Genomic DNA, 13760 nt, shown 5'->3' with positions numbered 1-13760 from the left:
ACAAAGTATATGGTCATTTTATTAAGCACCAAGAAATAATATCAAATTGTTCCTTTCTATTAAACCACAGAAAGTTCTGCAGCGATCTCAGAAATGTGCTGTCCTGCTTCTATGAGCTACCAATTGGTTCATGTCTAGTGACCCTGCTGATAGCAGAAGGTTATAGAGATAGCAGAATTATTTTCTTCAGACAGTTATGCCTGGAACATCAAGTACATAAATTTATCCCCTTTATCATTTACCATTGCATATGAGATCAACCTAGAACATACAGAGCTGAAGTTCTACATAAAAGACTGTTATAACAATATATCCTAGTTTATATGGATAAGCCATGGAAGATGATGTGATGCAGAGAACTTAATGGATTCTGTTTTCAGTGTCTCCTCTCTCTACTTCAGTGCATAACTTTCCTCTCCCATCTATTCAGAGTTATTCAGCAAACATTCACATTATTTTTCTCATTATAAAAAAAAAAAGTTGAATGTTTACTTTATGAAATATCTGTAGCCTGTTTTATATGGACTTGGCAAATCCAGATACCTAAATCAACCCTGTCCCATAGCAAAACAGCCAAGCATTAGCACAGTGCCATCTGTTCTATCAAAAAATACGCTATGCCTAATGCTGCTTGTAGGAAATTCATCCTGGCCCTGAGGTGAGTTCTAGATCTGGGCTTTCTCTGGTCTCCCTGAATGTCCATGTGTTGACACTCAGAAGAAAAATGCCTCTGCTAAGTTGGTCGTTACGCTTTTACATGGTAAGGAAAGTGATTTCAGAGTGGGGCCTGCTTTCTAGGCTGGATTAAATGCTATCTGCTGCACCTTGATATGGAGCACAGACAAAATATGTTGATATCAAACCTCAGTGAAGCATACGGCACTACCAGGACTGCCTCTGTCCGCTGCAGAGTCATCTTCTGCCAATTTTTTTTCTCATTCATGTCTGCATCTTGGCTGAAAAATGGCATTTCTGATACTTTTTTTGTTTTTTTTTTTTTAAAAAAAAAAAAGGAAAAGGCAAGCTGAGCATTACTAGCATGTTATGCAATGCAAAATAGCTCACAGCTGGGGGCCAAGCAGTGCTGCTGAGTGTTCACTGGGCAGCCCCTTAGCACTGTGGCAAGCAGCTCTTACAGAAACCTCTTCACTGCCGAGTTTTTATCAGGTTCTCCCTATCACTGGAGATGTCCGGTGAAAAACAGAAAAATCAATAGGAATGATCTGTGCTGTCCAAATCACATGACAGTTGTCTTGGCATTGTAAAAGGTTTATAAATTCAATAAAACCAGCATGGGCACTTGGACTCCCTCCACTGTCACTTGATCATTAGCTAAGGAAACGGCAGACACAATAGTCTGCCCTTGCCTGTGAGGGAATGATGATAGCAGAATAATTCCGTTAAAATTATTCACTCTTCAATTAATCTTTGTATCTTCATGAGAAGAATAGGTGTAAAATGCATTCATACCAATCTCTGAGACAGCTTGAGAATTCATGTTATATTAGTGCTGTTTATATTATTTATAGTATATTTATATAATTACATGTGTACATAGTGCTGTTTTTTTTTCCTTTTACAGTATACATTGGGTATCTCAACTGTGATAACCATTTTATTTTCTCTGATGACAGAAGAAACAAACAGATGATTATTTATATTCAGGGAGTTAGGGATTTGTTTTCATTTCTTTAAAAGCAAATATAATAGGTTTGAGTTTTGAAGCTTCAGAATGTAAACTGCTATTTTTTTAGAAAGTGAGGAGAAAAATATTTTAGCAATAATTTCCACAGTGTGTGCCCAGACAGATGAACAATTTATTCTTTTCTCCTTGCAGAGTCTGCAAAACAAGGGGTAACTTTGAAAATAATCACAGAAATAGTTCTCACTAGATTAAAACTATTGGGCAATACATTTGGAAGATTCTAGGGGAAAATTTTGGTTATTGAGGCATTTTATACTAAATGAGCAGGTGAGTTCTGCTGTGGCTCACAACAGAATGAAACCTAGCTTTTAAATGTTGTTGCTATTTTCCCTGTCTCCAGGTACCAATTTACCTGTTCTGTCCAGATTTAACTAAATGCATTCTTATAAAAATTCTCAGTGATGGTGATTTACAAGTAAGAGTTTTGTGGAGCCTCATTTTGGCATTTTTAGAAGTTGACCTTTGTATTAATAGTATTCTGTTAGTTACAGCTGTAGCAAACTAGCAGAAGCTGAGTGTTGTGTGTACACATAACTATACTGATTCTGATGGATTAAGTATGTAAAGAAAGCATTATGAAAGAATGATGTAGTTAGGCACCTAGATAATACCTATCGCTGCTGCTGACATTTGGTAATGAGAGTTCTTAATCAAACTGGATATAGAGAGCACATCAGCTGTTACTTCTGACAACAGTGGGCAGTTATTTCTGTTCCCTATTTTATAGCTATTTTCTATTGATCCATTCTTAGCATAGATTCTGCTATTGCAAGTTTTATATTGATGCAATAGCATTTAATAGCTAAAATAAAATTTTAATTTTTAATTATATGTCTGTTCATAGATATTCTACTTAGAATTGTAGTGAGTGTCTGTAGATATTGCCAGCTCTCAGGCTTTGTAACTATCAGCTGGAGATATATCACCCATTTTATACAGGGGGTGGGTCAGTTGTTAGAAATTAAAGTGAAGTTATTTGTCCTCTTTCGTTTTGTTTTGCAGCAGTGTCATGGATTTTGTTCGGATTTATGGGAGACTGCCTAGACTAAACAGCTCCCATTGCAAGCAGAAAAAGTCACTTTGCTCAATTCATTTTGAATTAGATCCACCTATTACTGCTATAAAATAAGTTTAATAACTCCCATAATTTTCTCTATGGATTCTCATAAAGGGCATGTTGTTTTTTTTTTTTTTAAAAAAAAAAAAAAAGAGAAATACATTCTCTTCTACTTGGACCTGACAAATCCATTAGCAAAACCTGCCATTAGCTGGAGGAAGAGTTTCCTTTATTTTGCACAAGTTCTTTCCTAACCTTTCAGGTAATTAACTGGAATTATCCTGCTATGTAATTACAAGTATTCTGCATTCTAACTTGAAAATTGTGCAGCTGTTATTTCTATTCTTTCAGTTCTTTCCGTAGTGCACTGCAGTCTTTGAGTTAGTCCTCTGTGTTGTGGCCACCCTTTGGGGCATTTTGTTGAAATGTAGTGAGATTATTCCTTAACATGAATGTTCATTTTGTCCTAAACATATTTTCTTCACCATCTTTCAGCTCTGTTGCTCTTTTTCACTAGGCAGTTTGATGTTTACTTAGTCCTGTTACGTAAAATCCTCACTTAGTGTGGGGGTGGGTGTGTTTTTGTTTGTTAACTTATCAAATGCTCTTACGTCAGTACAGGTAATAGACCTTTATTTTCTGGGGACAGGCTCTGCTCCACATGTATTTTATAGCTGCCACCCTAGCTGGACGTACTTTTTTGTGATTAAAGATTTGCAGCAGGTAGAATGTTGTTGCAGTATTGCCAAAGACCATCCGGGAGTGTTTCTGCTCATCTGTTTTCACCCACTTGAACTTTCCCAATCTGCCACACTGAACTCATCTGGAAACCTCACACTATCATATTTCGGTGTGTATTTCCCAGAGTATCATGCTGGGACTGTTGGAACACACTGGGAGCTTCCTAGACATCCGGCAAGAGCTATCATGAGGGCTGCATTTCTTCTCTTGTTACTTCAATATGTTTGCAGTTCTAGCCAACATCAAGTAAAATGAAAAATCATCAATGCAATTGTCCAAAATTCATAGAATTTCAATTAATCTTACTGTGACTTTTTTCTCCCTCTCCCTGTTAGAGATTCTTCAGCCATCTATGAGTTTGTGGTGGAAATGATGCATCTATTTGCTTTGGGTATGCTGAAGAATGCATTTCAGAATACTTCTACCAACTCAGCTGATGCTTGTGGAGCAAAATATAGATAATGAAAGGTTATTCATCTGAAATAAATGCCTGAAATATTTGTAGGAAAGAAAAAATATTACTTATTTACTTCAAACTCTAGGTAGAATTAAAATATCCTTCCTTTTTATATGAGAAATAGAGAATAAAGTTGCAATAAGCATGGAATTAGGAAATAAACTTCTGGTCCATACTCGTGCATCTCCTGTCCGTAGCTCAAAAGGCAAGGAAGCTGTCTTGGATGAGGCCAGAAGTTCTTAGATGTGGTCTGCCAGTCTAGCTGTGTTTCTGCCATACTGAAGTCCAAGTGAAAGCAGAGCACTCCCCTGTTGATCCGTAATCCTTTAAAGGGATATTATGACCTGCTGCAGTGTAGAGTAGTGCCCAAGCCAGTCTGCGCTGCTGAAAGGGTAAATGCAAAATGGGAAAGGGAGTGAAGAAACCTTTACAGATCTCCCATTCTATTTCTCCAATGGCTTATTAATAAAGCATAAAATCTGTCAGTGTAAACAGTAATCTTTCTATGATCAGGTCTTTGGACAAGAACTATGTCAAGGGCAGTGACTGGAGCACTAAAGCCTGCAATGTGATGGTGCCTTCCGAGTGTTGTGTGCTGGGCAGGCACGCACAGCAAGTAGTGTCCCCAGCCCAAAGAGCTTCTGCTAATTCCATTTCTTTGCTCCTTCAATCAAATAACTGTTAGGTTCTATTGAAGGCAGATTGGCAGCAAACCATACAATTTAGATAAGTTTACTGTAGCATTTCATTGTAGGGTGCAGAGCTGTTCATTGGCACTGAAGTCTGCAAAACCTCCCATACAACAGATTACGGCTGAGTCAGATTCCCCAATCTTGTCCTTGGCTCTGCAAGGCGTGAATGTGTAAGTAGAAGTGTACTGCTATACAGAAAACACGCCTGGCCAGCCGAGCGCAGTTACGTATGTGGTAAGTATCCTGTGGCATAAGTGTTAAGGGTAAGTATTTGTATCCATTGCAGAAGCAGTCGTGGCCTGCCTCCTTTCCTCCCCTGCCTACCAGGCTGGTGGTTTAACTGACACTGTGGGTTTTTTTTCCAGCTCTTTGCCATTATGGCAGATAACTCTATCTGTAGGGTTAAATTAAAAGCCAATGTAACCTTGAAATATGCTTAAGATCTTTTATTAGCGTAAATCCTATTGTTGCTGTGTTAGTTCTGGCCCAAAACATCATTCACTTGAGCAAAATGCTGCAGGGAATAGGCAGGTGGCACTGGAAGTGGGCAGCTAGGGAGGTTGTTACTGGCTCGTAGGCCTGTCTGATAAGAGAAGTATTCAGAGGACACAGGAGCTGACCTGTGTCTAGCCTGAGTACATTAGCTTTCACTAGGACAGCATAGAAGGAATATGCTTCCTGAAAAGGAAGGCAGGGTATCTTGTGGAGAAAGAACGATGAAGCTTTGGAGTCTGGAGTCCCAGAAAAACTTCAGGCTGCTTAGGGCTTATCTAGTAAAACCATTGCTCAACAAATTGAGAGAAAGCCTTTTAGGAGAGCTCCCTATAATATTCTTGTGCTTCTGATTTACTCTAGTTTTAAATTCTAAATTTGCATGTGGGGCAACTTGACATGTCTCATAGGAAGTTAACTGCTGCCAGTCATCTCTAGATACCTTGAAGATAAGAGGCAGTGGCAACAGGAATAACAGAACTGGAGTGTAAATCGATGATAGAACAGTAATGAGAAACTGTGCAGTTCTTCAAATGCCAAAGCTGATGCAAGATGTCTGGTGTTTGCCCAGACAGTTGCACCCTCCTCTCTCTTGAGGAGAGTTCTCTTGATCCATTAGAACAGGCAAATTTCTAGGCACCTTTCTCCTTATTGCCATGGAGACAAGTCAGCTTCTTTATAACAGCTTCTGATGTTCTAGGCAACCAATGATTATGACAGGATAAAATATTTCTCTATTTAATTATCATGTTTTTAATTTGAATTCACCAGGCTACCAGTTGAGCAGAGTCTGTGAAATTGTCAGGCAAAAGAATCTTCTAAAAATAAAATCTATTTAGGGTGGATGGAGAATTAATTAAGAATGGATTTTTAGGCCATATTTCAAAGCCATAGTGTGTTTTAAATGAGTCCGTATCTTCACTATTGAGACTTTGTCTTATTCTTCCAAGAGTCCCAGGCGTTTTCCAGAGCCTCACAGTGAAAGGGAATTGCCGGAGAAAAAGCAAGCAAAGAGCTATGAGCTGGTAGGATTCAAATGGCCTCATTCATCCTATGTTAACATGTGAATTTTATCTTCCTCTTTTTAGCCAGAATGTCAAATACAGCTTCACAGGGATCAGGTACCAAGCGCGGGTTCTGACCGGTGCTCAGAGGCGCTGCTCAGGGCAGGCAGAGCCTGCACAGCACATGCTGGAGAGATACTACATGGAACCAGTGTAAGAACACTCAGTTTGGAGAAAGCTGATTTTCACAGGTATGGAAAATTTCCTCAAACAGAAATTTAACTTCTGGGAGGTCGGGGAGAGACAGCGCAAGCATTTTTCTAGCCACTTCATGAAGGGAAGAAAAAAGAGGTAAAAATGCACAAGGATGTTGTTACGAGAAGAAAGGTTTTTCTGACAATGATAACTTCTCAAACAAATTACGTGTAATCTCAGTGCTAAAAAATAGTTTGCTATATTATGTTTTTTATTTTTTGCCACTTGTTTTAAGTTTTTCAATCACCAGAGTGTAAAATATGCTGAGCATAAGCATCATTTAATAAAGGAATAATATACTGCAGATCTGCCATAGCATAGCTTAAAAAATTAAAAGTCCTGCTCAGACTAACAGTTAACCATTCGTTTTAGTTACATCCCCTTATAGTGCTTTTTTGAACGATAACATATCTGGAAATACAATGATTACCTGACTTTTTATTATACTATTTCAGTGTCTGTTTCAAGTTACAAAATAAACCTTTTTCTTCATAAATCTATACAAAAAATTGTTTTTTTTTAAACAGAATCTAGTTTCAACAGAAGCTGTGTGATGTAGATGTGCAGTATTTTTTCCCCTCTGGCGCTAATGCTTCCTCTTCTAATTTTCTATATGTTGTAGTGGAAATATGTCCTGGTTAGCTGAATTCAGAAAGATAAATGCTTTAGCCTTTTTGTTGAAGGCAGGAAAAGTGCTGCCATGATGATTATTTTCTTGGTATAATCAGAATGTTTCATGTTCTAAGAATAGTTTGTTCAGGATAAGTCACCACATGAAAATGATAAATGAGAAATGGTGTTTAGACATAAGTTGACCTGTGAAGTAGAAGTAGATTTGCAGCAGAGAACAGCAGCAGAGCTGTTTCAAACTTCTGAGATGGTTGCTCACAGAATAGAATATATTTTAGCTTAAGAACCACCACAGTTATTTCCTAGTTAACTGTTAGGATGGTAAAAAGCTAGATATTGGTAAAGCTGTAATTAAATGAGGGGGAAAAAATGGAGCGTTGTTTTAGGACATACCTGCGTACTTTTGAAATGGAGACACCATATTCAAGAAAGTAGCAATGGCAAATTAGGATTCTTCTAAAATGTATTTTTTCCCAAACTAATTTACATTTTAGGAGTGAGTGCTTCGGCACATTTTGACTGTAATGTGAAAGGACAACTGAAACCTTTTGTTTAAATCACATTACAAGTAGGATTCACCTATGTAAATGTTGTTGAGGAGTGAATCACTGTGTACTTATCAGGGATGAATTTTTAAGTTGATCAGGTTTGTGTTGCACAGTGTCCTTTCAGATTAAACTGCTCCAAACTCCTGCCCTCTGGGAGCTCACTAACATGCTCCAGCTTCTAACAGGCATTCACCAGTGCAAAGTAACACCTGCTACGTGTGCACGTAGAGGAGCCTCTGGGTCACAGCACCAAGTGTTTTGCTGTGCAAATCTGCTTTTATTGCACTGTAGCATTTGCTAATGTGGGTATAGTCTGCATCTGTTGGATGGTGCAGCATGAGACTCTTTGTACAACATGGAGTAGCTGCTACTGGAGAAGAAACAGTAGAGGGGAAAAAAAAAAGATAAGGGGGAGTAATATATTAAATCAAGTGTTGTCTTTCTCTCACCCACCATATAAATGGGTTTATAATTTCATGTCCTTGTGGAAGCTGAGACCATGGATTAAGCATGAAATATCTGATTTTCTTTTCATTACCTATCACAATACTACATTGGAGCATGTGCCTAAAACTAAAAGCAAAGCAGAAGTAAGAAGTGTTTATTATTAACTGAATGTGGGTCCTTTTTCATGCTTATTGTATTTCACGTACTTTTATTTCAGTATCAAATGATATATTGAGTTAAAATTATTTTTAAAACCAACAGAGAATAAACCAGAGCAAAACCCAGAAGAGGTATACATCTCTTTCATTGCTTTCAGAATCCTTTATTGGCAAGCTGCTTTAAATGAGTTCAGATTTTGCCACCATATTGTAAGTGGCACTGACATCTAGCCTTCACCAAGGTAGGAGAAGTATTTTTATTAGAAATTCTATTTAAGAACATTGCATACATTTTTTATTTAGCTACTTCCCAATGCAAGAAACTATTCAGAGAGCTGCATCATTTATGTTACTTAACTTGTCTGAGATAGCAGTGTTTGTCAACAGTGTAGTCCATTTTCAGAATCTAAGTCTTTAGGAAGTAATGAAATCAGTAATTGCTTTTCTTTTTTCTGACTTTGATTAGAACTGGGAAACATCTATAATTTTATGAAAATTACATAAATAATAAAGACAATGATATGGTCAGACAACTTGACATTAGGGGATCCAGTGTGAAAATGAAGGTCTAAAATGCTGAAGTTGCTTATTCTCTATACACTTAACAATTTCTAGGATTTTCTTCCTTTGGTTAACATGTTGACTCTGGAGGTTGACGAAGAGTTGGCTGACTGGAAATGCTGGATAAATACTAGAGCACAGCCAAAGCAAAGTCTTACAGAGTCCAATTTCTTAAGAATAGTTAATAGCTCTGAGAAGGTGTGTTAATGTATAGAATTCAACATTTTAATTCACATATTCTACCTCTGCTGTATGGAACAAATTCAAAGACTTCTTTATCTTGGTGAAAGTGAGTTACTGATAATATTAATAATCTTTTGTGAAAGATGGAGCTCAAACAACTTAGCTGATTTTTTTTTTTTTGTTCATAAATAAGAATTACAGATTTGGTTATATTCATTTTGAAGTCATTCTGTGAGAAGAGTAATACGCATGATTTCTAGTCTCAAGATACCAGTATCATGGTCTCTCATTATGCAATACTGATATTAACAACAACAAAAAAAAAAAATCAAAAGGAAAACATAGTTTTGGTTTTAATCTTCCAATTTTATTGAAATCTTTTTGTTAAAACAGAAGCCACATGTACTGTGTCCTAAAATAAGTACCATCTTCATTCTTTCAATCTGTCTAGCCCTTCTTTATCTAGTAAAATGGAAGCTCTAACTGCACATCCCAGGCATGCTATTGTATTCTCAGTGCCCGGCAACCTCTGCTTGACTTCATAACCTTATGAATGACTTGTCAATGATCCAGTTGTGTTAGAATCATCACAGTCACTTCAAAAATGTTGTTCTTTCTGAAGGCTGATTATAAGTTCACACTACCTGTTCCTGTGGAGGATTTTGCCTTACTGCATTCCTAAAGGTAAGTGTTCTTGATAAATTTGACATTATTTTCTATCATAGCATTTAGAAGCCATGATTTTGGTTTGATGTCTAGGGCGTTACTTGCACACTTTCTATTATCTTCATTACTTTAGCAAAATGACACAACACTCAGTGCAATTGCAGGCAGTTATTTCACCCTTCAGTGGGTGAAATGAAACTAGAAATAAAAGATGTGGTTTTTACTTTCCCAGCACGGAGTACTTTTCGTAGTTGTGCTCTAGTGTGTGGTGTCAGGAAATACTACAGATGTAGGTTGTTGGAGATTGCAGAGAATGACAGACTTCATTGGCATCTGGTTGCATATCTCAGTTTGTGGCATTTCATTTTCAAAAAGTGGATATCACTAATTAAAATATAACCTTGATTTGTTTTCCTAACAGTGGTATTACTGAGGAAGCGAAGACTAGTATTTTGGTGTTATTTATATATTGATTTCCAAATATATATTTTGCTGTCTGTAGCATAACAAAGGGAATGGCTAAGTAGCAGCTTCAGGAATGAAACCAGGCGGCTAAATGTGGATTTCTGTCCTGGCACTGAATCCTGTCTGATAGTAGCTAGAAGCTTGAATTTTAGGTGTTTCAGTTCAGGTTGGCATAATAATACCAATCACACTAAAATTGCAACTGTGATTATTATTGGTGTTTGAAATTGTGGGTTGGGAAATGATTTAAATTTTTGGGTGGCACTTTCAGGCTGCCATGGAGTCAAAAACATTGACCATTGCAGCCACACAGCGTGGCACGAAGTGTTTCGCCACACTCATGGAAGCACTATTAACATATGCCCTAGCATCTGTATTTGCAACTCTGCAGTTTGACATTTGGCTATATGACAAGTGACCCGGGTGTCCCCTAATCAGGATATTGGTCCTTGTGAGCTACTCCCTGCCTGCCAGTTGCTGCAGCAGCTAATGAAGGGCTGCCACTTGCCTTGTTATATGTTCTGGGCCTAGGTCCTTCTGCAAACAGGGGCAGTATTTTTTCCTGTTTCTCACTCTGCTTTTCACTTTTGCAAGGAAATAGTAATTGGAGACATATTGTCTTATCTGCAGTTTTTCAGCCTTTCCATTTGTTTCCTTTTTGTTGCCCGCAAAGATAGTGACTTGTTTTTGGAAATGAATCCTTTGGGTGCCAGGTTCTATATATTAGATTCTGCAGTAAACATTTCACTATTTTTACTATTCATAATATATTGCTCTGCAACTCTTGTTATAATAGGGCTTATTTTTAATAGGAAGTTTATATTTTAGATTAAAGATTTTGCTATGGCTTATCTTATAGACCCAATAAAATAGCTGGTTTTAACATATGTATTTTTCCCCCTTATCTTCTGCTGTTCTTTCTGTAAAGTAGCAATGCCTTTTGCTAATGAGAGCTACTGCCAGGCTTTCTTGCTATGGCACTTTTAGAAATGTGTCTAATGTACAAAAGTGATGCCTTGCTGGGCTTTAATCAGTTCTTAGCCAGTTTCACAATCGGGAATCAGTATTTTATCTGGTGCTCTGTGATTCAGTTCAGATCTCTCTAATTTTCACAGGGGGCTGTCCATAAAAGCGAATTCAGTTTTCATATAGACTTGTCTTCAAATTGCTACATAAAATAATAACTTAAAAGAACTGTGTTGAGAAAGGGGGTTGAATTATTTGTGTGTGACCTAGTAGAACGTATAAAATATAGCACCACTATAATTAGTAAGGCCAGCTGTCTTTCTTTTCTCATTAAGATTCTGGGTAGGCATTTGTAGAGTTCCTTGGTTTGAAATAGTTTTATCTGATTTCTGCTTCAATACATCATTTGGCACATGGATCAGATACCATTTTACCAAAAGCTGGTGCACAGGCAATAGACCCTGGTTTCTAAAGGGAGCTATTTCACAGATTCTTTCAAAGCTGCACCATATTGAGTGCCCTGTGGCTGCAGGTAAAGAATTCGACAGCTTGCGGGAGTGCTAATTAGAGCTAATAATATCTTCAGTGACCTGCCTTGGCTTCAAAATGCCCAACAAATTGCTCTGTCCTTGAAGGATTTAGATGCTGTTTCTGTGCACGTCTGATGAGGGAATGAGGGATGCTCGTGGCTTCACCCTTCTGCTTTTAGTGATCACACACAAAGAGCGAAATGTGCCAAAGAGCGAAATGTGCTTGTTGTAAGTGCAAGAGGAGTGGTATGGAGCAAGCAAGAGAGCAAAAAGGCAAGGAGCGCTCAAAAACATCACAGCAGAATGCCAGTATTACTGCGGTTTACAGTTAGCTATTTAGCTTTGTTAAAATTAGAAATAATAGGAAAGCAATTAGAGCAGGAATTGGATTATTTATAGTTAAAACATTTCTCTCTAATATTAGTACTTTTGTTCATGGTTAGTTTGCTAAAATACATAGAAAAAGTGTGAGGGAAACCTAGGCTTTAGTTTGAGCAAGTGTCCAGGAAACTCCAAAGTATGAGATGTTTGTTTTTTGGCAAAGAGATTGCTGATAGAGCATAAAATAACCACATTTTCAAGGAGATTGTACTAGACCTTTCTAGTGCTAATATAGGTAATATGAGCCAGGAAAAAAACCAAGAACAAAAAAACCTTTACGATCTTTCATAAGCTGTTATTAGAATGACAGATTTGTGGGGTTTTTCTTTTTCCTAATTTTTCATTTTGTTTTGCTGATTTGGAAACCAATAAACTAAATTAGAGGGGGGAAACAATGCCCTCAAATTCTAGTAGACCCCAGGAGTTACAAGTGAAATCACTGCAGTCATAGAAATAAAAGAATAGATTAAATTCTGTTTTCTACTGCACATGAATTAGTGGAGAAAAAATCACAGAAACTGCTGGGATTGCAGATACATTTTAATGGCATCAGAATGTGGTCACTGAGAGGTTTAGGAGATTAAAAAAAAAGTTCAAGGTTTCTACTTGGGCTGAATGTGGGAAGCACCTTTTGCAGTTTGTTTTAATAATGCTATTGCTATGAGATATGCTCTGCTAAGCTGTGTAAGGCTTCGAATGTTTTTTAAGCCATGTTATTGCATAAATATATATATTTTTAAATAAGGTTAAAAAATATTTTTTTAAAAAATAAAGGACAGAGACTCTCATGATCAGGCTCTTAAGTTCCTAATTAACCCTGATTAGACAGTTGACTTCTAATAATATTCACGTTTGGCTATGGTGCTGCCTGAACCACCATAGCAGATCCCTTCCCCTTCCTGTTGCCACCTACTTGTTCCTGACCTTGTATAGTCCCTGTCCTTATCCCCACACAGCTGCTCGGTTAGTCACACAGGGAATAAAATCAGGAAATAATGTGGGATCTCCAGGAAAAAATATGATTATTTTTCAGCTGGATCATTTTCCTCATCTGCTTTGCTTTGGCTGTACAAGCAGCTATACTGGCACAACAGGGAGGCTTATGATGATAATTTCAATCATCATTAATTTTACTTAAACTAAAATTAAAGGATATTTTGTTGAAGTAAAAGGATCTTTGAACCACAATATTTTCTGTATGGTAAGTTAGGGAATCGAAAGAGTGCTGTAGTACAAGTTATTTGAGTGTGATTATTTTGAAAAAGAAAAATAAGGTAATTGGGACCTGAACTGTATTGCTTAGAGCAGATTACTGAGGAACCATAAAAGAAATCTTCAATCACTTGTTAAAGACCTGAGACTCATTTGTTCAGATTAGTCTGGACTTGGTCCAGAATGGCTGAAGAGAAGATCCGAAGCAGTGACACGCAGTGGGGCTGCAGGGCACTGAGTGCTCAGCCGAGGCGCACGCTCGGGGCGCACCGCTGATGTGGTGCCACTGCCCAATGTCTGACAAGTTAGTTATTTTTTCTGCAGTTCACAACAGTCACATTCAGAATATGTGAAAGCCAGAAGCAATTTTTGTTTTCCTTTGGTTTAACTGTCTTGAGAGTTTATTTATCCTTCATAGATGGATAGTAATTAATAGCTTAAATATTTCAAGTAGGCCTATAATTATCAGCCTGAAGTAACATTACATTTAAAAGAGTATTATTGCAAACTGGAGTCTAGGATTTTTCATTAAAAAAATATAATTTTCTACAAATACAAATTTCTACAACTGTGAAGCAAGCCCTTGTATTGGAAGCATTTTGGCACCAGA

Source organism: Tinamus guttatus, unplaced genomic scaffold, assembly GCF_059628265.1.
Source record: "Tinamus guttatus ecotype Peru unplaced genomic scaffold, ASM5962826v1 Tinamus_guttatus_pri_ptg000004l, whole genome shotgun sequence".
NCBI lineage: Eukaryota > Metazoa > Chordata > Aves > Tinamiformes > Tinamidae > Tinamus > Tinamus guttatus.
Note: the sequence above shows the minus strand (reverse complement) of the source record.